The 25845-nt window shown below is 43.0% G+C and overlaps 1 protein-coding gene across 4 annotated transcripts in view; it reads right to left on the bottom strand.

The window, feature by feature from the left end:
- The window catches only part of FGF13 (fibroblast growth factor 13), a 475115-nt gene that overhangs the window by 193504 nt on the left and 255766 nt on the right, over positions 1-25845 (bottom strand). The gene's annotated exons all lie outside the window — the stretch shown is intronic.

Here is a 25845-nt window from a genome sequence, read left to right as displayed (position 1 = left end):
ACTCAACTCTACAGACCTCTGTTGTTAATACAAGGAAAAGGTAAGGGTGTGAAACTGTGCCAGAAGTACCATAAAACTCTTTAACACCAATAACCATATTGTACCTCAATAAACACCAAGTAGCCCTCACACGTTGCAATTGCAGCTATAGTAGAAATATGGGCAGGCTGAACTGGCTGAGGTCCGCCAATTACCAGTGTATTCGCTGTTGCCTCTTTGTGTGGTCTCCTCCCTGGGAGAACTTGACTTTAGTGACTTTAACCCAACACACACCCAATCAGACAGAAGATTCAAGGGTGCTGCTCTTTAATCTTTGCTTTTCAGGGAGAACTGGGGCTATCGCAGATATATTTCAGATATTCAGGACCCCTTAATGAGGACAAGAAATTGTCGTGAGCCTCACAACCAACAGCAGATCTGGATCAAAGACCTACCTTGTTGAAGGGAGGGAGAGAGGGACCTGGTTCGCCAAATTTGGCCTTAGATAGATGCCCAGCCCCTCTCAGCTTGTTTTTTCTTTCCAGATCCTTTCTGCATTTCCTAAGCAAGATTGTGAATGTCTAAGCACTTTCTCCCTGTAAAAACACGAGGTCTGATTTGAAAGGGTCCCTACCGCAACACTTTTCAGCCTAAAAACCACCCACCAAGAGGGGTTGGGGGGTGCAAATTCAATCTGCATTTGCAGAAACAGGGAACTGACCCCAGAGTGAATTTTTTTTTTCTCTTTCACACCCTTCCCAATGAGGCCATTCCATTTTGCCAAGAGTGAGTCAGTGTCTTCTAAAGCTGTGATTAATGGCATGCTGACTCATCCTACACCCCCAAATGCATACACTTAGCATGCATTTAGAAGGACTGATACCACCAGCAACTTTCCCATTGGCAGAAGAACCCTGTGGTGTTTGTAAAATATAAACAGCTTATGGTAGAAATCCGGTGGGACCTGAAGCTTCTGCATTTGGCAAAACATTCCCAGCTCATTGGCTGGGATTTTAATGACCTTTTAAAAACTTTCTTTCGTGTTGGGGTAAAAAAAATGGTAGAAAACCCAACAAAACTTTGAAATTAGCATTATGAGTTCAGAACAAGTTCTTGATAGATGGCTTGTATGTGGAACTGCTGTCTTCCTTTATAAGTCATTAAATTATGCAAGAAGGTGATGAATATTTTAGCCAGCTCTCTATTTTCCTCTAGCCTTCAGCAGCAGTAATCAAAAATATTATATAGGCACACCACCACAGTTTTTCCTGGCAGAGAGTCCCCTTCATCTACTAGGAATGTGACTAGAACTCCATAGAATCTCGTTGTGAAACGTACATCTCTGCTAGCAACAGCTGCTATTCAAAACATTTGCAACCATTTCCTGCTATGAGCAGAGAGTTAGGATAATACAGACACTTATCAAATTCCAGCATCACAGCTGAAGACCAATTCTGGTTTTACCATCCAAAATATTTAAAGAAAACCTCCCAAACTTGGAACTCTTTAAAAAAAGAAACTCCCATGATTATCTAGAAGCTAAGAAATTTCATTTTCACGCACTATGTATAAGAAACATACTTTAAGAGGAAAGGACAATTGGCGGATTAAGAAGAAAAGAATAACTTTTTTGATAATACATAGGGAACCTATCATTCAGAAGCTCACAATAAACATCAGGAAATTGTCTTCCACTCTCATTTTTCGATAGCAACAATGACGTCACAAATGGGCATTGTTGGAGATTAATGGCCAACTGAAGCTAATAGCCTTCTGCTGACTCTCTAGCCATCAGCTCTTTCCAGCTGGTCATTAATTCCCAGAAAATGCCTTGCACTGCCATCATTATTGTTTAATTAGATACAACTGGTTATCTGTAACATACAACAAAATTCTAATAAAAGGGACATGCTGACCGATACAAGAACCAGCCCCTAAATTCATCATGATGGGGAAAGCATGAAGGTCACAAAAGTGCAGGATAATTGCTTTCCACAAAATTCTCTCTCCTGTTCTTTCTTAAAATTGAATTCAGCAAGTGCAAAAGGTGCCAAGATGAGAGCATTTAAGAAGCCATGTGAATAATAACCACAGGCATACAACATTTCCTTAGAAATTATGAACATCTGGGAGTTAATGGCTCAGCTTTGGGTCAGGCTGTCTCTACTCAACCTTAACCATCAGTCAGTTCTGGCAAAAGAGCAAAAAAGCCAATCTATCAATGGCTTGGTGTCACATTGACACAAGAGCTAGAAACACTGTGGACTGTTTAACCAGAAGTGACATTGTATAGGCAACACCTCACTTGGGTCTATAAAATTTCTGAACTTGAGGATATTCTACATGAAAAATTAGAACTATTATATCAAACTCATTTATTCCCAGGGCTCCCTCAGATAAGACATTGGCTCTATGTGCAATGGCAGCAACAGGATTGGCAGGACACTTCCAACAGGACCCCAGCGCTAGGGCAGGTGGGCACCTGAATTCAACTTCTCTAAAAAAGGCGTGAGGATGCAAAGCTTTCAGGGAATATTAGTTCTATAAAAGGGAGAGGAGGCTTGTAAAATAGCCAGCTCATCAAAACAGGAAAAAAGAATGCAATTCTTCTTTCCTTTGGCTTAGTCCAATGTTTTCTGCCATTTTTCTCCTTCTAGTGCATTGCCTTCTTGCACGTGACCTCTATCCTCCGAAAATCACTCCTCCTTCTGTTCATTTGAGCCATTTGTCCACATTTATGCAATGACTCCTGCTGCCCTCCCCAACAACAGATTTATCCAATCTCGGAGGGAGACAAACGACTCCGGTGATTAGGGAGACGATGGATTTTCATGAAGCCTCCTCCAGTTTCAGAGGCTCAACTTGACTCTTCCAGACAAATAAGACCGTAACAGTGGCTCATGGTTGATTTCTGGGCCATGAGGCCCCATGTTTTGAGGAAGGTTGCTGAGCCCCATGACAACGGCTACCGGAAGGTAGGCCTCTTCTGGAAAATTGCACCCACATAGTCAGTGCCTTTGACCTTGATCACCCAGCCCGCCTCCTAGGGATTGCAAAGTCCCACAGGAATGGTCAAGAGTTGGGAGAAGACAAGAGCACACATGCAAATCCACACATCCAGACACGCAGACACTATCAGGTGGCATACTCAGACATGGAAGTGACAAGAATAAGTGACTTTAGGGGAGAGGGTTGATAGTTATGAGCACAATTTATGAAAGAACTGGGGCCTGTTATAAAAGGTGTTCTATTGACTAACAATTTGGGTGGGCAAGTCTGCATCAAGAATTGGGTCTCCCAACGGCATCACTGGATTGGCACTAAACCAGCCCCACTCTCCTCTAGGTCTCTCAGCAATCACAAAGATCAAGGACAGGGGTAAGATGAGGCAGTTATGGCAAGGGAAGGGGCTTTAAGTCTAAGCCTGATGACCTAAGCCTAAGCTACTCATGTTCACAGAGATACAGTATTCACATTTACAACTGAACATAGAGTAAGCAATGATCTCTAGTAAAACTGAATCACTGATAAAAAAAAAATAATCCCAATGTGGGGCACCTGGGTGGCTCCATGGGTTTAAACCTCTGCCTTCAGCTTAGGTCATGATCCCAGGGTCCTGGGATCGAGCCCTGCATCAGGCTCTCTGCTTGGTGGGGAGCCTGCTTCCCCCTCTCTCTCTGCCTGCCTCTGTGCCTACTTGTGATCTCTGTCTGTCAAATAAATAAAATCTTTAAAAAAAATAATCCCAATGTAATGTACCTATAATCCCAATGTAATGTACCTACCTTTATCCCTATTTAAAAAAAAATCCAGTTGTTTTACTCTATAACTTTTACCAATAAATACAAATATTTAGTAGTATCACAAACACCCCCAACATCATCCTCCATGTCATTCCAAACAAAATTTCTTGAGAGATTACTAAGTGCAACCTCTTTGCCTTAGAGCATAAGGAAATAAAGCTCAGGAAGGGGACATACCTTGTCATGTCACAGAGTTATTGGAAAAGCCCAGCCTGGAAACCAGGATTTCAGTGTGTTTACCAGCAAATCTAAAGTAAGACCACTCTGCACCAACGCTGTATATTAAAAAACTCTTCAGCATGACTTAGCTTAAAAGATCACCCCTGCCTCCAACAAAGTTCCGTCATTCAAAGACAGAAAAGCAACCAGACACAGACTAGGAGACCATTTAGATAATGCCACGTATGTACCTGTTCCCTCACCAGGCCCCTGGGATTCGTGAGGTTTGCTGGCTTCAAGCTGGAAACAGTTAAAAAGCCCCCAATTATTTGATGATGCTGTTTTTTGCTTTAAAATGAACTCTTCAAGAGATGACTCAACATAATTAATGATCATGATTTTAAATCACAGCAAATCTGAGATCACCAGAGCGATGGAAATGAAATGATTGGAGCTACCAATCAAAGTTATTAGACATATATAAGTGACTCCAAGAAACAAATACATAAAACACCTATGAATCAGAAAATGTGGCAAAGTACACACATTATCAAATGTCCTTGCATAACGAGAAAAACGTAAGAAGAAAATCAAGTAATTGGAACAAATTACTCTTCCATGTCACTGAGCACCTGTCATGTTGAAAAGTATATTCAGCCACAGGATATTACCTCAAGACCTCCATTTTGCCTTCTGACTAATCATCTATTACTTATCTGTATATGATATTTGAGCTTTACTGCTACAGCAGATACGATCAAGATGGCAGGTATAAATGTAAATGAGTAACTTAAGTAATTCTCTTAACAGAATCCAATACTAATAATCAACATAAAAATAACTTTAAAATCCTTCTAGAAATTTCATTTCCCTTCTTCTTGGCAACCTCCCCCATCTCCATCCAGCCCTCTCAACCATGATTAGGACTTCCTCCAATTTTTGTTTATTCGGCTGTTTTGTTCTTTTCCTGATAGAATGAAATGTGGACTCTCTATCATGGTAGCTTCCCTTTTCCTCAATTCCATCAATGCCTCTCTTCTTCCTACTCACACTAGATTCTTCCATTAGTGTCTTCAATATGGCAGCTTTTTCCTGCCTGAAGGCTTTACACTTGTTCACCATGACTCCTGCTCTATGTCCTTCCAGGTTCTACTTAAATTTCACCTCCTCAGACATGTCTTCTCAACTACCGTAGGTAGGTCTGTACTTGCCACAGCTGTAATTTTTTTTAAAGATTTTATTTGACAGAGAGAGATCTCAAGTAGGCAGAGAGGCAGGCAGAGAGAGAGAAAGGGAAGCAGGCTCCCTGCTGAGCAGAGAGCCGGATGTGGGACTTGATCCCAAGACCCTGAGATCATGACCTGAGCCGAAGGCAGCGGATTAACTCACTGAGCCACCCAGGTGCCCCCACAACTGTAATTTTTAAGTGCATGCATGTACATATGCACATATGCATGTGTCTCATCTCACTCTCCCCACAAGAACACAAGCTCTCTCAGGCAGGAACATTGTCTCATTTATCACTCTACAGATTTTTGGTTATCATTATAGGCTTTTACTAAAACCTTAAGTTGATAATTATTTTCATATATATATGTCTTTCCTTCACAACTTGAATGTAAGCTCCCAGAAGACAAGAAACACGTCTTTTGACATCATCTTTGCTCTTTCCCTAATGGCCCACAATTCTTTGCACACATAAGATCACTCCCTTCTGGGGATCAACATGCCTCCACTGAAAGTGTGTGCTAAGAAGGTGGCTTCGTAAATGGAAGGGGTTCCGCCTGCACATTGTCTGGCCGCTGGCAAGCACACAGCAGTAGCAGTCTTGGAAGAAAGGCTGTCTGGGGCAGAGACGACACCACTGAACATGGCACTGTGGCAGTTAGTAAACCAGAACCCTCCCACGCCCCCCACCGGCTCTGTCTCATGACGGTCCTTCTGGGTGACCTCTGGAATGCCACTTCACCTCTGAACTTCAAACTTCCCATTTCAAAAATAAGTGATGGGTCCTAGGCCAGTTTCTTCGGGGCTAGATAATTCTTTGTTTTGAGAGGCTTCTCTGTGCACCAAAGGATGTGTAGCAGCGCTCCTGGCCTCTACCCCACTGGTGTCAGGAGCACCCTCCCCCACCCTGCCCCAGCCAAGTTGTGATCACCCAAACTGTCTCCGGATAGTGCCAAATGCTTCTCCCTAGCAGGATGAAGGCAAAATCACCTTAGCTGAGAATCGCTGGACTTGAGGATGGGTAAAGTCCCTCTGGTTTAGAAAACTCTTTGTAAAGAATAAGCGTCAATCCTGGAAGTCCCACTGTGACCCATGGAGATGCTCGGCGGCCTGCAGGGACCCAGCTGTTCCATTTAGGGAAGGAATACTACCCCAGTCAGTCCAGACCAGAAAGAGAGGAAAATGCACCAGGGAGCATGCCAGTCACCTAGGCAACAGAAAGTCTTTGGCGAGATCTAAAGCATGACTGCTACACATCGGTGGGGTCATTACTCAGCCTAAGGCAAAGGCTTTGTCCCATGAACGATGACACAGGGCAGCACCAAAGGCAAGCATCCTCAGGACCTGTTGGGAAAAACAGGTGGGGCCCGGCCAACCAAAGACCTGGCAGGGGTGAGAGGTAAGAAGACAGGCTGGGAAACCCTTTCTGACCTTATCCAGGAAGCTTTCCCGAAGCCTGGCATTTCCCTCTTCTAAAGGCCCAAGTCACCAGGGAGGATGCATCCTCCTACTGAAGACAGAAACGAGTCCATTAACAAGAAAAGTGGCAGCTTCCACCAGCAGAGCAGAGTATGCCTTCGGAGGTCCTGTGCCCCTGCATGAATGACCTTTGGTTTATCCCTGCTGCCATTCTGAGCACACGAGGAATAGCGAGACCACAGAGAAATACCCTCCACCTGAGCTTACTGGCCTTGCTGCCCATCTCAATGGCACAATTCAAGGAGCTGACACCAGCCTGTTCCTTGCATGTCGTCCAGCTTTATGTCCTTGCATCCCCCTGCCATGCACCCTGTCCAAGTCCCAGCCAAACTGAAGTGGCTGTCGTACTCCTCTAGAAAGCTCGTGGAGACACAGGTGGCTGGGGCCCCTCCCTCCGAGTTTCTGACTGAGGTGGTCAGGACTAGAGCATAAGTTCTGGCATCTCTAACAAGTCCCTAAGGGCTGCGCCTGCTGGGCAAGGACCACATGTGGAGAACGACAGCCCCAGCTGTTGGTTTCCCTCTCCCAGCCAACTGCATTGTCCTCAGTCCAGTGCAAACACAGTCTGAACCAGCGGTTCTCAGCTGTGGTGGAGCAGGAGCTTTGGGGAGCTTTGACAAAGTAAGATACCCAGGGTGCCAGAGCAGATCAATTAAGCCAGAATCTGCAGGCTGGGCCAGAGCCCTGGTAGGTTTCCAAGTTCCTCAGCTGAATCAAGGGCACAACTAGGGTTGCGAGCCTTTCTGCACTATCCCCAGTGAAAAGTGCTCTTTTCTCCTTGAAGAGCAGGCTCTGGCCTCCAGTCATCTTACTATTCCCATTTCTTTCCATATCTCAGCCCAGCGTTGCCACTTACAAAACTGTACAGCTGTCCACATCCCCACGTAGCAGCCCTGTTCCAGCGTGAGCTTGTTCTATGGAGGTTTGTCCACAACTCTACCATAGCGTTAATCCACCCCTGCCCTCTGTTCATATGATTTTTTCGATAGGACTCTCTCACCAGCCAGTTTTGTTGAACTGAGTCAAACCAAGCTCTATTCTTATTAACACCCCTCAAGGTCCATGTCTTGGGCTAGTGAGACCATGTGTCTTTGCCTGAAGCCAGCCCATGATGCTTCATCTTGATACCCTAGTCCTTCCTCCTGAACTCCTCATCCTCGGGGTCCACACAGTATTTCAAAGTTTACATAGGCTACAGTCTCATCCGTAGTACAGTCTAAGCTCACAGTCACAAAACAAAATGGAGCCAAGAATTTGTCAGGAACTTTGTTGGTGATTGGTTAAATACACTGGCCATTCTTTCATGACAACACACAATAAGGAATTCGGGCTACATTTCCCAGAAATTGCTTCCTTGAACCCTGTAATTCAGGGATTCTCCACCCCAGCTGCAGAACCAGAATCACCTGGGAAGCTTTTATAAAATGCTCACCTCTAGAGATTCTCATTCAATTGGTCTCATAGTGGGGTATGAGTCTTGGTAGGCCTTAAGAAGCTTCTCAAGTGTTTCTAAGGTTCAGCTGGATGGCAAACCAATGTGTCTAATTGAGGGAACAAGAGAAAAATTAAAGCCACAAGTGTAAGCACGATTGACTATGAAGATGTTTTCCTGAGCATAGAAGGAAGAGCTCTAAAGAAAGGAGGGCTTTCAAGTGCTAGGCCCCTTAATTAAGTAAGAAATACTTAATTAAGTATTCAAGGAGTAAGTTTCAAAAGCCTTGGGAATGTGGCAGGGTGTACTGGCAAAGGTCTTACAATCAATCCGTCCTGGTTTCAAATCCTAGCTGTTCTTAAAGGAGTGCCCTGAACCAGCAGTACCATATCACATAAAAGCTTGCTAGAAATGCAGACTCTTAGCCTTGCCAAGTTCACACCAACAAAATCAGAATATGTCATTACAGAACATTCTGAGGTGACCACTGGGCACCTTGAAGGTGAGACATACCTAGAACAGTAGCTGGTGCACAGTGGGGACTCTGTCTGGGTTCGTTCCCTTCTCTCCTGAAGCCAAACAACAATTTGGCAGCACTTCAATGTATAATCATGGCAACTCTGCCATGGGACAGAGGAAAGAGCTTGAGACTCGGGAAACCCCTGCCACCTCTGCCATGACCTTGAGCTTGTCCGTTTCCATCTTTTACAGGTGACCAAACTGAATCACAGTGGTCAACAGGACTGTTGTAAGAATTAAAAGAGATGATGTGTGTGGAAGAAACCAGCACAACGCCTAGCCCTCTTTAGGGATTCTGTATGCACAAAGTCCTCCCTGAGTATCAACTGAGGTGGAATTCAAGTCAACGAGGAAGCGCCTTTCCCAAGCAAAACACGTCAACCACCTACATTCTTGCTAGTCTCCATAAGGCTTCACACAACCTTCATTTTAGTTTTCTAACCAAAATAGGGGGATTGGCCCACAAGAGGAAAAAAAAATGGCTGTACCCCTCACAATACCTCACAGGATGGTATTTCTTCTGGAATGACACTGGCATTTCTCAAAAATGTTTAATTGAGACTGACTTCACTGAAACATTTTATTTGGTCTCACTCATCTTGTTTTTAAAGCAGAGTGTTTCTGGCCACAATGTCTTAAAGACCGAAACCCTAGGGGCGCCTGGGTATCTCAGTCTGTTGAGCGTCCAAGTCCTAGTATCAGCTCAGCTCATGATCTCCCAGGTGTGGGACCGAGCCCCACGCTGGTCTCCGTGCTCTGCATGGAGTCTGCTTCGGATTCTCTCTCCCACTCCCTCTCTCTCAAATAAACACAATCTTAAAAAAACAAAAAAGAGGGGCACTTGGGTGGCTCAGTGGGTTAAAGCCTCAGCCTTCAGCTCGGTCATGATCCCAGGGTCCTGGGATCGAGCCCCGCCTTGGGCTCTCTGCTCAGCGGGGAGCCTGCTTCCCTTCCTCTCTCTCTCTGCCTGCCTCTCTGCCTACTTGTGATCTCTGTTTGTCAAATAAATAAATAAAATCTTTAAAAAGAGAGAGAGAGAGAGAGACTGAATCTCTAGGCTGCCTGTAAAAATGGCTGCACTGCGGATGCCAGACATCGCTTTTGCATCAAATTCTGCCTCTCCCTCCATGCCTAAATAGCGAGGCAAGGGCATCATTCAATAAGTGGCCTTTCCCTTCAGACACAATAAGCTAAGGGGACGGTTCCCATGTAACTCATGGCCTGATGTATGTTTGTTCCAGCCAGCCTTGCCCTGTGTGTGTGTCTGTCTATCTGTCAGAGGCTTTGCTATTAATAGCCTTTGCTTTTAATAAACGTTAGTCCAGGAGTTTGGCTTAGGCTCACAAAATGATGTTATGGCCACCCATAGCAACAGCCTGAAATCTCAACTTTTGATCTTAAGACCTTTTTGGGCAACAGCACCGGCTAAATGGCTATAGAAAGCCTATTTTCACCTATCAGTCTTTCCCATTTTTGGAGCATTAAATCTCAGATGACTGGGGTCTCCTCACCAATATACAAGAGAACACACTTATCAGTCTTTCCCATTTTTGGAGCATTAAATCTCAGATGACTGGGGTCTCCTCACCAATATACAAGAGAACACACTCTCAAGCACAGCGCCCATGTCCTCCTAGGAAATGTGCTCAGTGACACCATACTTCTTCCCATGGGGTGCCTCAAGAGTCCTGCCCTACTCACTGTCATCATCTCCCTCATGTTCTTACTTCATGTTTTGAAAGCGAATCTCTGATAAGAATCTCATGGTGGCTCCAAGTCTCTGTGGATGTCTTTAGAGTTTAGGAAACCCCACTTTCCAGGCTCTCTTGAGAGCTTGCTAGTGTTCTGTGGTCACATATGCCTCTATCACCTATTGGCGCTCCTTCCACCAAGGGGACATGGATGGAAGTTCACTCAAGTCCATTAGCAGCCTGTCATGACTAACCCTTCGGCACGAACCATACAGCAAATACCAACATCTGGGCTGATCTAGAAAAACCACTTCTCGGAAACAATAAAAAACGTGTATGTCATCGCGGCTGTGCGCTACCTGGCAGTCTACGGAGTGTGGCTGTGCCTGTGATTTGAAAAACAATAAAGGAGAAAGAAGGCCCAGGCACGAAGGCAGGAAAAATCTCCTCCAGCTGATCAAGACGTGAGTCCTGGCAGGTCTTGTTTCATTTAAAATATGCACTGGTTACCTCCTTCTCTCCCTAGTTAGTCACAAACTGTAGTCATGCTCACGAAAAGACAGTCAGTTCAGTTCAGCTGCAATGTCATGTTCATTAGACTGCAAGTTCAAAGGGTCCTTGACAATTCCAGGAAATGCTGTAGAAGAATTCTTACCCTTTAGGTGGTTGTAAGACACACATTTTTTAAAAAAACTTTAAAAAGACTTTATTTGAGAGAAAGAGATAGAATGAGAGAAAGAGAGCATGAGAAGGGGGAGGGTCAGAGGGAGAAGCAGACTCCCCGCTGAGCAGGGACCCTGATACAGACTCGATCCCGAAACTCCAGGATCATGACCTGAGCCCAAGACAGTAGCTTAATGGACTGAGCCACCCAGGGGCCCCTTAGAGGCACATGTTTAGCTAATGGAAAGCATTACAACAAAGTTCCCAATGACAATAGCCAAGATCCAGGAAATAATTCTAAAAAAGCGACATTCCTATTCAATGAGCGCTTTTCTTTGCACTCTGCCTGCCACAGTCTCTGACTCCCCATTCAGTAAATAGAGCTGGTGTTTCTTCTCAGGAGGGCTGTCCCTGTAGGAATTACAGATGGGAGAAGATATCGTGCCAGGTTAGAACCCACTCTCAATTTGTTTGAGAGGAATTTTGAAGCACATGGTATTTGAGTTTGTTTACTCTTGGCAGCATTTCTGTTTAAGAAAAAGGCATTACAATTATTTTAAAAGCCTCAAGCCATCAAATGTCCTTAAAATAGCATTTAATGATTTAGGTGTAAATGAATCATAAACACTTAGCTTAAACTTCCTCCTCCTTCCCTATAAACCCAGCTGGGTAAGTAAGGTTTTAACAAAAGAGCACTCAGTGCGCTCCATCCTTTTCAAAGTAAGGTCATCGGACGGGGGCTCCACGCTGGGTCTGGTGCTCACATTTAAAACATTAGGAGTACGGACTGTATATTTTTTAAAGGAGTCAAATAGAGTGCCTGGTGTCTACTACCCACTTTCCAATATATTTCTCTTTTTTAAAAGATTTTTTATTTATTTGACAGAGCTCACAAGTAGGCAGAGAGGCAGGCAGAGAGAGAGTGGGGGAAGCAGGCTCCCTGCTGTGCAGAGAGCCCGATGTGGAGCTCGATCCCAGGACCCCAGAATCATGACCAGAGCCGAAAGCAGAGGCTTTAACCCACTGAGCCACCCAGAAATGAGTCACATACATTTCTAACATCTACAACAACCCCACGAGACAAGTATCCTTATTGTCCCCACCTGCCACAGAGGAAACTCAATGTCATAGAGGTTAAGGAACATGTCCAGGATAACCCAGCTATCAAGATGCAGAGTGGGATTCAAACCCAGGTCTTCATGTCTCTACAGCCTATATTCTTACTCACAATACCGTATCTGATAATCATTCATACACCAAGTAGACAGGATAACGGCCCCTCCAAGATGTCCACATCCTAATCCCTAGAATCTGTGACTACGTCACCTTAAAGCAGCAGATGAAATTAAGGTTGCTAAGCAGTGGATGTGTAGATGGAGAGAAGCTTAGATTATCCAGGTGGTTCCAGGGGAATCAAAGGAGCTCTTAAGATCAAAAGGAGGAGGCAGAAGAATGGGGCAGAGAAATGAAAAAGAAGAGGCACAACAGGTTCAAAGTGCGAGAGGACCCAGCCTACTGTTGCGGGCTTTCAATACTGAGGAAGGAGGCCATGAGCTAAGGAATCCACGTAGCTTTTAGAAGCCTGTAGAACCCACCTAGCAGGAAACTGGGATCTCCGTGCTACCAGGAACTGAACCCTGCTAAGAACCCAAAAGAGCAAGAGGACAGATCCTCCTTTAGAACCTCTGGAAAGGCATGCAGCCATGCCAAGGCCCAGAGATGTGCTTCTCCCTTCTGACCTACAGAATTACATGATACAAACCTTACATTGCTTAAGCCGCTAAGTCTGTGATAATTTGTCATGGCGTAAATAGAAAACTAGTACGATATCTAAAGATATCTAAAGTTTAATGCCGAAAAACTAACTCAAGTTTACAGCTCATAAACCCTTCTATGGTTATTTTAATAACAGTAATCAAGGGGTGCCTGGGTGGTTCAGTGGGTTAAGTCTCTGCCTTCAGCTCCGGTCATGATCCCAGGGTCCTGGGATCGAGCCCCGCATCGGGCTCTCTGCTCAGTGGGGAGCCTGCCTCCCCCCCTCTCTCTGCCTGCCTCTCTGCCTACTAGTGATCTCTGTCTGTCAAATAAATAAATAAAATCTTAAAAAAATAACAGTAATCAAATATTATATATGGTACTGACGTATCTTTATCTTCAGCCTGAGAAAAAAACATATGCACAAAGATGCTTCCTATGGCCTTTTCACTTTCTATTCCCTCCATAATATTACCTTTCAATATTCTTTCAACAAATACTTATTGGGAACCTACTCTAAGCCAGGCATCACTAGTCAGTGCATACAGTATATAGCAAGTAGAAAAAAAAATGTAAACCCAAACCCTTGCCCTCATGCAGTTTACACGTATGGATGAGGGGGAAACAGTAAGCAAATCAGAACGATGAGTCCCCCAAGGGTCCCTGAGTCACTCATGGGAAGAGAGCTGCTTTGAATTGCTGCTAGACCCACATATGTGAGAAATAATCTTACAGGGTAAGCATCGGCTGTGTCAGCTCTGTCCCTGGAGTATAACCCAGCCTCACTGAGAATGGGACGTTGGAACAAAGGCCCCAAAAAAGTGTGGGACACAGTGAGCCACGGAGATATCTAGGAGGAGAGCATTCTCAGTAGAGGGATCCAAAATGCAAAGACCCTGAGGGAGGAGCACAAGTTGCTGTTTTTGTAGGAAATGAAGGCCGGTGTGGCTGAATTGAGAGAAGGAGGGGAGAAGTGATAGGAGGTCAGCAAAGGACCGGGAGGCCTGCTCGTGAAGGCCGCCAGAGTAACTGGCTTGACTTCCAAGGGCCAGAGAGCCATGGCCTGCTCTCAGGCAGAAGAGGGATGAGATCTGGCTTGGGTGTTCAAGAGCTCACTCTTGCTGCCATGTACAGAAGGGATTTCAGGGGAGAAGAAGCAGAGAGACTGCTTAGGAGGCCACTTCTCTGATCTAAGTAAGAGATGATCATAGTTAGTACTTAGTGGTGTAGGTGGAAAGGATTCTGGGTACAAATCCTAAGAACACAGACTCTTATGAACAGAAGTTCTATCTAGAATAAAGAAGAAGTGATTACATATATATATATCATATATATGTAATATTACTCAACCATAAAGAGAATAAGATCTTGCATTTGCAATGACATGGATGGACCTAGAAAGGATCATGTGAAGTGAAATCTGGCAGTCAGAGAAAAACAAACAGTATATGATTTCACTTATGGGTAGAAGCTAAAAAAACAAATAAACAAAAAATGGGCTCAAATACAGAGCAACTGGTAATTGCCAGAGGGGAGATGGGTGGGGAGATAGGCAAAGTGGGGGGAGGGGGTCAAGAGGTATGAACTTCCAGTTATAAAATAAGTCAAGGAGATGGAAAGTATAGCACAGGGAATGCAGTCAGTCATATTCTAGTAACCCCGTGTGGTGACAGAGTGACTACCCTTATCCCAGTGAGCACTACCCTTATCCCAGAATTGTTGGATCACTACATTATACACTTGACACTAATAAAACACTGTGTGTCACTTACACTTCAATAAAAAATGAATTTAAAAAAGAAGTTATATCTAACAGTATGCAACATCTAACAACACTATTAATACAGATCCCTTTTGCTAATGGTAATTCCATGGATTCTACAGCTGCCCGAGGGAACATATTGACCGTGGACTAGCGAATTCTGCTCTTCAGACTTTGGAGGGACACCACTTCACCCTGAGCTCTCCCCAGCAGCATCTCGTTGGACTAAATGCATCTCTACAGAATATGGTCAAGTACATACCCAGCAAACATTGACATTGCAGGAGAGCATTCACGGCAGTGGTGGAGATGGTGATGGGCAGCTTGCAAATCAACATTCTTGAGAAACCAAGTCCCTTGATCCTTCACGCTGTTCTTGTTTCTCTTCTATAAACCTGTTTGCCTTCTGGCATTAGGTGAAAGATTCCACCAAACAAGCCTAACACTTCTGGTGCTACTGGAGGAGGACTGATGGGCGAACAACCTCAGAACGCAGGTGCCTGGACTCCTCGCCCAGCCTAGGAGTCTCCTCTTGCTATCTAAGACCCATCTGTGTGGGTCTAGATTTCCTCAAATGGAATGGGCCAGAGGATCTTTAAGGTCTTTTCACTGCTTTAGGTCAGGGTGGGAGTGGAGAGGTTATAGGGTCTTCTTGGTATTTTCTTCAATAGGAAACTCACTACTGTAACCCTGATGGCTTCTCTCTGCCCCATCACTCACTCTTTTCTGGAAGGGGTACTGGTGAGGTTTTAAAAGACAAACTAGCAGCCCTAGCCTAGCCCTTTCCTTTTTCTTTCTCCTGGGGAGACAGCTCAACACAGACAGCACACATTCTGCTCTGCTCCTGTATGTCTTCTGTTCTGCAGGTAGAGGTCCATGCCAGGTGAAGGACTGTAGGGTAAGATGGGACTCTGTTATGGTCCAGAGCTGCCCGCAGCTGAGTACATTCATCTAATTATGGGGTTCATTACTAGAATGTCCACCTTTTCACAGATAAAAACCTCATCTCCCGGGGTCAGATTTATTTAGAATAAAGATGATATTTTGTTCTTCATATGCCCTTCTCTTTTGACTTGTTTCTTAATTTGTTCCCAACCTGGACAGAGGGAGAAAAAGTGTCCCCCACTCCCTGAAAATGCCATCAATATTTGTGAATACTTAGAATCACAGCTTCTAGAGTATTGGACAAGTCCTAAAACCTTTACAAGAAAGTCAAAGTCTATTATCCAATTTGGCTCACGATGGTTACCACTGTTTTTTGTGGACAGGGTCAGTACCAGGAGACTTCTACTCGTAGGACAGGAAAGACAGGAGGGAGGAATAGGGAAAAAAAGAGGCAGAAAGGATGGGAAACATGAATGCTGGCTTGCCCCTCCACAGATGGAAGGAATGGGTCACCATGTTAATTTAGAAACCTTCTGCTAGGACACTGGGGTGGCTCAGTTGGTTAAATGTCTGCCTTCAGCTCAGATCATGATCTCAGAGTCCTGGGATCGAACCCAACATTGGGCTCCCTGTTCAGTGGGGAGCCTGCTTCTCCCCTCCCTCTTCCTCTCCCCCCTGATCCTTCTCTCTCTCTCAAATGAATAAATAAAATCCTAGGGGAAAAAAACCCCTTCTGTTAACAGACCCATGAACACAGAGAACAAACTGATGATTGGCAAAAGGGAGGTGGCAGGGGAATGGGCAAAATGGGTGATGGGGAGTGGGAGGTACTGTCTTCCAGTTAGGGAATACGTAAGTCACAGAGATGAAAGGGTGGGCATAGGGAATATGCGCAATGGTATTGTAGTGTGTTGTATGGGGACCCATGGTAGCTATGCTTGTGGTGAGCCCAGGGTAACATATAGACTTGATGAACCACTATGTTGTACACCCGAAACCAATAAAGCATTGGGTGTTAACAATGCTTCAATAAAAAAAAGAAACCTGTGAAAAAAATTTAAAAAGTAATAAATCTGCTGCTGCCACAGAAATCTCTAGCTGTTGATGAGGCTCTCATAGTCCCAGAGGAAGCTCGATTGAAAGTCCCATTTCAAAGCAACAAGAAAGGGATGGAGAGCGATAAATACGGGTCATACGGGGTGGGGTGGGGGTGCGGGGGGACAGGAACATTAATGCAAGGCATAAATGCAGCTGTGGTTTAATTCCTCTTAGACTTCCCTGGAACACAGTATCCATCATGGGAGACAGCACAAGCTTCCCAAACCTGATCTCCCTGTCATTTCTGACGGCCTGTCTACCACCTCGTCCCCTTCGAAATGCCTCTAATATCTGCATTACTTAGACTCACGCCAAGAACCCTCGTCACTTGAGAAGTGCCTATTGGTATTACTAAGAAATTAAACCATGCTACCCTTCACGAGCTTGAAAAATATCAGCTGGGGAGTGGAACCATTTCCTGGTGATCATTCTGAAGACGGCCCTCTGCTTTCTCAAAATTGTGGAGTTAAAGAGAGCTCAAGATTGAACACAACAAAGCCAGGGCAAAACATTCCACATAAAAGCTCTCCCAGCCAATGAGGCTTCTAACTACTGGCTGGTGGAAGAGGCACCTTTAGAGGTCCTACGAGATGCAGAAGAATCACAATCAGCAATGTTGAAAAGTTGTCTACAGAGCAGTTCTTTCCTCTCTTGTCTCCCAAAGTCCTTGCGTAACACTTGCTTAAGGGACAACTTCCAAACATCAGCTTAATGCATGGGAGATAGTCTCAGAAGCTTTGAGACAATACCTTTGAGTCAGTTCCCAGTTGGCAAAGAGATCCGTAGGTCAAGCCATGGCAACCTAGACACAATGTTTGGGCTGAGGGCAGGGTACGTCACACTCAGATTTAGGAAGTGGGGAAAATCGTGGGCTGACCCACATGCTACTTTGGGGTACCAACTTTTTTCTGTAGGCTATTTCTTTATACTTCCCTCTGCTCCATAGGGCACTTTGGGAATCCCTTACCAGATTTATGGTGAGCAAAAAAGGAACATGATTCTCTTTCTGATATCCATATTTAGGGTGGTTACAATGATTGGAGCAAGTGGCAAAAGCAAGTTGAAGAGGCATTAAGCATGCCTCACTGGAAATCCCCAGGAAAGGAAGGCCTCCTGCCTGTGTTCCTGGCTTCAACTTTGTCTCTTTGCTCCTAAGCAAGTGCCTCTTGCTTCTTTTCCCTCAAAAGCTCCCTGGAGGCATGCAGACTGAAATACATTAACCAGACTTGTAAAGTGCTCCAGCAATGGCTGCTGGGGACAAACTGAGGAAAGCCCCTCAGCCTCGACTCAGGTTTCTGGAAAAATCTGGAACTGGATGTGTCCTATTGCCATGATAATTGGATCAATCCCACTTGTCTGGGAAAATGGTATGTGATCGATTGCTGAAGAATACTACAATGGTTAACTTTATGTGTCAACTTGACTGGGCGACAGGGTGCCCAGATATTTGGCCAAACATTATTGTATTTCTGTGAAGATGTTTTTGAAATGGGATTAACATTTGAACTGGTAGACTGAGTAAAGATTACACTCCCGAATGTGGGTGGGCCTCACTCATCAGTTCCAGAAAGGCTGACCTCCCCATCGTATAGGAGAACTCCTTCCGCCTGACGACCGCTCAAGTGGGTGAGTATTCAGCTTCATTCCTGCCTCCAAACTCAAAATGAAACACTGGCTCTTCCTTGGTCTCACGTCCGCAGGCCTTTGGACGTGTGCTACACCATCGGTTTTCCCGGTTCTCAGGCTTTAGGACACAGACTGGAACTGATCCATTATCTCTCTTGGGTGTCCAGCCTCCTGACTCACCCTGTAGACCTTACGACCTGCCAGCCTCCATCACCGTGAGAACTAATTCCTTATAATTAACAAATAAATTCTATTGTTTCTGTTTCTTCGGAGAACGCTGACTCACGCAAACACACACCGCGGAAAGCTGGGAGACATAAAAGTACCACTTGCTATTTCTCCAACCAAACTTGGACCTAGCCACATTGCTGTTTCACTGAAAGAATAATCCTTTCTCCCCATTTACTACTAATGCTGGGTGACAACTCCATGCGGCGCTAGCGTAACCACCAATGAGTTACACCTTTGTTTAATCCCCTCCCTTAAAATGCGAGTGAAAACCGCAATGTGCTTCCAGCCAACAGAAGATGCCGAAGTTAAAAAAAAAATTTTTAAGATATAAATCAGGTCCCAGGTCAGTTGATCATGTTAATCAAAAGGGATTAATTGTGGAGTGGGGAATGACTTAATCAAGTGAAAGCATTAAAAGTGAGAGATTCACTTGCTGGTCTTGAAAACATAAGCTGCTGGGGTGCCCGGGTGGCTCAGTGGGTTAAGCATCTGCCTTCGGCTCAGGTCATGATCCCCGGGTTGTGGGTTCGAGTCCCACATTGGCCTCCCTGCTCAGTGGGAATACTGCTTCTCCCTCTGCCTGCTGCTCCCCCTGCTTGTACTCTCTCTCTCTCTCTCTGACAAATAAATAAATAATAACTGGAAGAAAATAAGCTGCCATGTGAACAGCTTTAGAAGGGGGCCTCATGGCAAGGAGCACTGGGCCATCTCTAGGGTCTGAGAATGGCCCCCAGATGATAGCCAGTAAGAAAATGGGGACTTCAGTCCTGTAGCCACAAACAATTGTAGTCTGCCAAACAATCTCATAAGGTTTGGAAGAGGACGCTGATCTCCAGAGAGAAATGTGGCCCAGCCAACACCCTGATTATGGCCTTGTGAGGTCCTGATTAGAGAAGCCCAGCAATGCCATGGCCTGTGAGGTTTTGATTGTTAAGACTGAGGAAATAAGCTGTGGCAATGGACCAGAGTAATTAGGATGGATCTCTACACATTCTACAGAGATTACCATGATAAAGAAAAACAATTATCTCAATATTTAGCATTCCTCACCTCAGAAGTATTACAACAAAAGAGAACTTTCTAAATAGAGTAGGACTTGACTAAAGCGTCAGTAATATTTCTTCCACTTGAAGCGAAGTCATTCAAAGTATGAACTATAAAAGCCTCTTTTTTATGAGAAATTTTCTATTCTTATAAGAAGTTCATTTTTGGTTTGCTTTCTTCATTGAAGGAAAAAGATGATTTGAAAACACAGTAACCTCACTTTAAATAATGTAACCATTTTGGAGTAACTTTATTTTTAATTAGGAAAGGTTCCCTTTCTTCATTCTTTTATTGTGGTAAAATATATGGAACACAATACCTGCCACGTTAATCATTTTTAAGTGTACAATTCAGGGCACTAATTACCTTCACAGTGCTGGGAAACAATCACCACTATCTAGTTCAAAAAATTTTTCATCACCACAAACAGAAACTCTGTGACCCTTCTTCAGCCATAATTCCCCATACTCCTCCTCCCCATTCCCCCCCCCCCCCCGCCATTTCTGTCTCTGCGAATGTGCCTAAGTGGAATGACACAATATTTATTCTTTAGTGTCTGGCTTGTTTCACATCACAGGATGTTTTCAAGGTTAACCCATGTTGTGGCATGAATCAGAACTTCCACTCCATGGGTACACCACATCTTGTTTATCCGTTCATCTGTTGATGGACACTTGGGTAGTTTCCAATTTTTGGCTATTGGGAATAGTGCTGAAATAAACACCGGTATGCGAGTATCTGTTTGTGTTCCTGTTTTCAGTGTTTTGGGGTATACACCTGGAGCATAATCGCTGGGTCATAAGGTAAGTCTCTATTTAACATTCCGAGGAACTGCCGAGCTGCCGTCCACAGTGGCTGCACCATTTTATATTCCCACCAGCATTGCATGAAGGTTCCAATTTCTCCACATCCTCACAAACACTTGTTATTTTCCTTTAAAAAAAATTATAGCCTTCCTAATGGGTATGAAGTGGTAGCTCATTGTGGTTTTGATTTGCATTAATCAAATGGCTAATGATGTTCAACACTTTATCAGGTGTTTATTAGATATTATGTACCTTCCCTGGAGAAATGTCTCTTCAAGTCCTATGCCCATTTTATTTTTCTTGTTTTGTTGCTGAGTTTTAAGAGTTCTTATATAGGCTTGCCTGGGTGGATCAGTTGGTTAAGCATCCAAATCTTTGATTTTGGCTCAGGTCATGATCTTGGAGTCCTGAGACTGAGCATTAGGCTCCTTGCTCAGTGGGGAGTCTGCTTGTCTCCAGCTGCCCCTCCTCCTGCTTGAGCTCTCTCTTTCTCACTCTCTAAAATCAATCGATCTTTTAAAAAGTTCTTTATATATAAAACACATATCAGATATAAATATTTTCTCCCATTATGTAGGTTGTCTTTTTGCTTTCTTGATACTGTCCTTTGCACAGAAGTTTTAATTTTGATGAAGTCCCATTTATCTAATTTTTCTTCTCTTGCTCATGCTTTTGGCAACATATCTAAAAATCTGTTGCCAAATTCAAGTACATAAGGAACTACCCTTATGCTTTCTTCTAAGAATTTTACAGTTTTAGCTCTTATATTTAGCTTGTTAATCCATTTGAATTAATTATTGTGTATAGGCGAGGTAGGGGCTCAATGTGATTCTTTTGCATGGGAATTCCAGCACCATCCATTGAGGAAACAATTGTTTTTGCACTGAATGAACCTGACAACCTTGCCAAAAAGTCAACTGGACCATTTATTTCTGGACTCTTGATTCTGTTCCCTTGGTCTATATGTCTATCCCATTTCAGTACTACACTGTTTGTATTTGTATTACTGTAGCTTTGTGGTAGTTTTGACATCAGGAAGCATGAGTCCTTGAACTTTGTTCTACATTTTCACAGTAGTTTTGTCTACATTGGGGACCTTTGTCATTCTATATGAATTTGAGGGTTGGCTTTTCTATTTCTACAAAAAAAAAGCTGTTGGATTTTGATACAAATTATATTGACTCTATGGATCACTTTGGGTAGTACTGACATCTTAACTATATTGTCTTTCTATCCATGAACACAAGATGCCTTTTGATTTAGATTTAGGTCTTCCTTAATTTCTCTTGGCAGTATTTTATGGTTTTCACTGTATGTCTTACACTTTCTTGGTTAAATTTATTCCTGAATATTTTATTCTTCCAGGTGTTATTATAAATGGAATTTCTGTCTTACTTTCCTTTATGGATTGTTCATTGTTGGTGTAAAGAAACACAACCAATTTTCCATGCTGATCTGCATCCTACAACTTTTCTCAACTAATTTATTAGCACTAGTAGCTTCCTTATAGATTCTTTGGGATTTCCTATATATAGTACCATGTCACCTGTGAAGAGATAGTTTTATTTTCTCCTTTCTAATTTGGATACCTTTCATTTCTTTTTCTTGCCTGACTGCTCTGGCTAGAACTTCTAATACCATATGGAATAGCAGTAGTGAAAGTGGGCATCTTTGTCTTGTTCCTGACCTTAGGGTGAAAGCTTTTAGTTTTTCACCATTTAGTATGATGTTAGTTAAGGGTTTTTCAGAAACGCCCTCTATCACGTTGAGGAGGTTCCCTTCTATTCCTAAGTTTTTCTGAGAGTTTTTATCATGAAATGTGGTAGATTTTAGAAAATGTCTTTTTTGTATTTGTTGGGAAAATCATGTATTTTTTCCTTCTCCATTCTATTAATATGATGTGTTGCATTGATTGATATTCTTGTGGTGAGCCACCTTTACATTACTGGGATAGATCCAAGTTGTTCATGATGTGTATTCGTTTTCATATGCTGCTGGGTATGGTTTGCTGATATTTTATTAAGGATTTCTGCGTCTGTGTTCATAAGGGATATGGGTCTATAATTTCTTTTATTATGCTATCTTTGTCTGTTTTTGGTATTAGGGTAATGCTGGCCTTATAAAATGAACTAGGAACTGTTTTTTCCTATTTTATGGAAGAGTTTGTGAAATACTAATAATTCTCCTTAAAATGTTTGGTAGAATTCACCAGTGGAACCATGGGGTCCTTCACTTTTCTTTGCTGAGAAGTTTTTAACTGATGATTCAGTCTCCTTACTCACTGTAGGCCTATTCAGATTTTATATCTCTTCATTACTTAGTCTTGAATGGTTGTATGTTTCTAGGAATTGGTCTGTTTCATCTAGGTTATCCAATTTGTTGGTATGCCATTGTTCATAGTACTTTTTATTCTGTAAGCTCCTCTTTTAGTCCTTTTTAGTTCAGTAATAATGTCTCCATTTGCATTTTTGTTTACTTGCATCTTCTTTTTCATTTGCTTTGCTAGGCTAGCTAAAGGTTTGTCAGTTTTGTTTTCAGTAGTTGTTTTCATACAAGCAACTTCTGGTTTCATTGATTCTCTCTATTGTTTATCTAGTCTGTATTTTGTAAATCTCTGCCCTAATCTCTTTTTTTTTTTTTTTGCCCTTCCTTCTCTAGCTTTGGGTTTAGGTTGTTCTTCTTTCTCTATTTCCTCAAAGTGTGAAGTTGGTTTACTGATTTGAGGTCTTTCTTTCTTCTTTTTTAATATAGGCTTTTACATTTATAAATTTCCCTTTAAATAATACCTTTGCTGCATCCCATGAGTTTTGACACTGTGTGTTTCCATTTTCATTACTAACTATTTTCTAATTTCCTTTGTGATTTCTTATTCCACCATTGGTTGTTAAGAATGGGTTGCTCAGGGCCACCTGGGTGTCTCAGTGGATTAAGCCTCTGCCTTCAGCTCGAGTCATGATCCCAGGGTCCTGGGATCGAGCTCCACATCAGGCTCTCTGCTCAGTGGGGAGCCTGCTTCCCCCTCTATTTCTGCCTGCCTCTCTGCCTACTTGCGATCTCTCTCTGTGTGTCAAAAAAATAAATAAAATATTTTTAAAAAAAGAAAAAAAGAATGGCTTGTTTACTCTACACAACAAAGGAAACAATCAACAAAACTAAAAGACAACCTACTGAATGGGAGAAGATATTTGCAAATAACATTTCCAATAAAGAATTAGTATCCAAATACATAAAGAACTTACACAACTCAATGCCCCCAAAACAAATTAATAATTAAAAATGGGCAGAAGACATGAATAGATATTTATTCAAAGAAGACCTACAGATGGCAAACAGAGCTACGAGAAGATGCTCAACATTAATCATCATTAAGAAAACAAATGAAAACCACAATGAGTTATCACCTCACACCTGTCAAAATGACCAAAATAAAAAACAAAAGAAACAAGTGTTAGCAAGGATGTGGAGAAAAAGGAACCTTTGTGCTGTGTTGGTAGGAATGCAAACTGGTGCAGCCATTGTGGAAAACAGAATGGGGGTTCCTCAAAATTAAAAAAACATGGGGGCACCTGGATGGCTCAGTCAGTTAAGTGTCTGACTCCTTGTTTTAGGTCAGGTCATGAGATGGAACCCCATGTCAGGCTCTGTGCTCAGCGAAGAGTTTGCTTGAGATTCTCTCTCTCTGCCCCTCCTTCCACGCACTCTACTGTAAGCACATGCATACACACTCTCTCAAATAAATAAATCTTTAAAACAATTAAAAATATAATTCACCGTATGCTCCAGCAATTCTATTACTGGGTATTTACCTTAACATTACAAAAACACTAATTCTAAAAGTTTTATGCTCCTCTGTATTTACTGCAGCATTATTTACAATAGCCAAATTACAGAGGCAGCCCAAGTGTCCATCTGTAGATGAATGGATAAACAAGACATGGCATAGATACATACAATGGAATATCACTTAGCCATAAGAAAGGATGAAATCTTGCCATTTGCAACAACATGGGTGGATCTAGAGAGTAAATGAAATAAGTCTGTTAAAAACAAATACTGTATGATTTCACTCATGTATAGAGAACAAACTGATGGTTACCAGAAGGGAAGTGGGTAAACGTGTGGGCAAAACAGGTGATGGGGATTAAAGAGTACACTTATCTTGATAAGCACTGAGTAATATACAGAAGTGTTGAATCACTATATTGTACACCTGAAACCAATATAACACTGTATGTTAACTATAATGGATTTTTTTTTTTTAAAGAATGGGTTGCTTAATTTACACATCATTGTGAATTTTCAAGTCTTCCTTCTATTATTGGCTTTGATTTTTACTCCGCTGTGGTCAGAAAAGACACTTTGTGTTGTCCTAATCATTACAAAATGGTTGAGACTTGTTTTACAAGCAAATGTATGGTCTATCTGGAGAATATTTCATGCACACTTGAGAAAAAGTGTGTATTCTGTTGTTGGGTGAAGTGTTCTGTATATATGCTTGTTAGTTCTAGCTGGTGTGCAGTGTTACAATAACACTTTTTTTTTTTAAAGATTTTATTTATTTATTTGAGAGAGAGACAGTGAGAGAGAGCATGAGCAAGGAGAAAGTCAGAGGGAGAAGCAGACTCCCCGTGGAGCTGGGAGCCCGATGTGGGACTCGATCCCGGAACACCGGGATCATGACCTGAGCCGAAGGCAGTCGTCCAACCAACTGAGCCACCCAGGCGTCCCTACAATAACACTTTTAAGAGAAGTTTGGAATCAAATGAATTTCATGTTGGAATCACTTGACTTTCTAAAATACTATCTCTCTTTCTTTCTTTCTCACCCATCCTCAGAGGAGCTCCAAATTCTTCATAGATAACCAGAAAACCTTTAGCTCCTCACTAAGTGTTCCATCAATGAAAGCGTGGTATCATTTTGTAGCTCGGAAAACTCAAACCATGTGAAAACAACTGGCGGTTAGCTTCAGCTCTCATTTTGTAGGACATGTGAATAGGACTGCTCTCAGAACAGAGGTTACCTGATACCTAGGCCTGAAGTTTATATACTGGATCAGTGTTTTTTTTCCAAACTTCCTTCAGTAGCAGCACTTTGTTTCAAACAAACTCTTGCATGAAACCCAATATGTGAACTGGTTTTAGGAGGTAGCCCTGCTGGCTTTGAGGCTGGGAGAAAGGATGGGAAGGCCTGCCCCCAGAAAACATTTGGATTCTCTAGGACAGTGGCAGCCACCACTTGTAATTGGGAATTCCAAGTCCAGCCCAAAGCAGATGTGATATGGAGAAGAAACACAGGCACATGGCACCATCAAGACACAGCCTGGGCAAGCTGCAGTGCTGCCATCTTTAGCATCAGCTGTCCAAGGCTGGCCCTGATTTCAACAAAGAGGCCCTCTACCGTGGTATCAGCACACATCTCACTACCTCTCTTCTGTAAACCAAGCAAATAAACCCAGCCTAGTGCAAACACTTTCTCTAACACATAATTCCTAAAGACCACAGAAGTAAGCCCTATCTGGTTGAGAGGTAAAGTCCAATTCCATGTCTATCAGCTACAATTCACATCTAGCCATCTCCTTAGCCAAGGTCCAGGAGTCAGGCATATGGCGGCAGAGGACGTCACGAGATGAGAGGGCAGCACAAGTGATACCACCTCCTTAAAGATAGCTTTCATCCACGCCCATAAG

The sequence above is a fragment of the Mustela nivalis genome, assembly GCF_964662115.1.
Source record: "Mustela nivalis genome assembly, chromosome: X".
In the NCBI taxonomy this organism is placed as follows: Eukaryota; Metazoa; Chordata; class Mammalia; order Carnivora; family Mustelidae; genus Mustela; species Mustela nivalis.
Note: the sequence above shows the minus strand (reverse complement) of the source record. Positions and strands in the feature narration are given on the sequence as shown.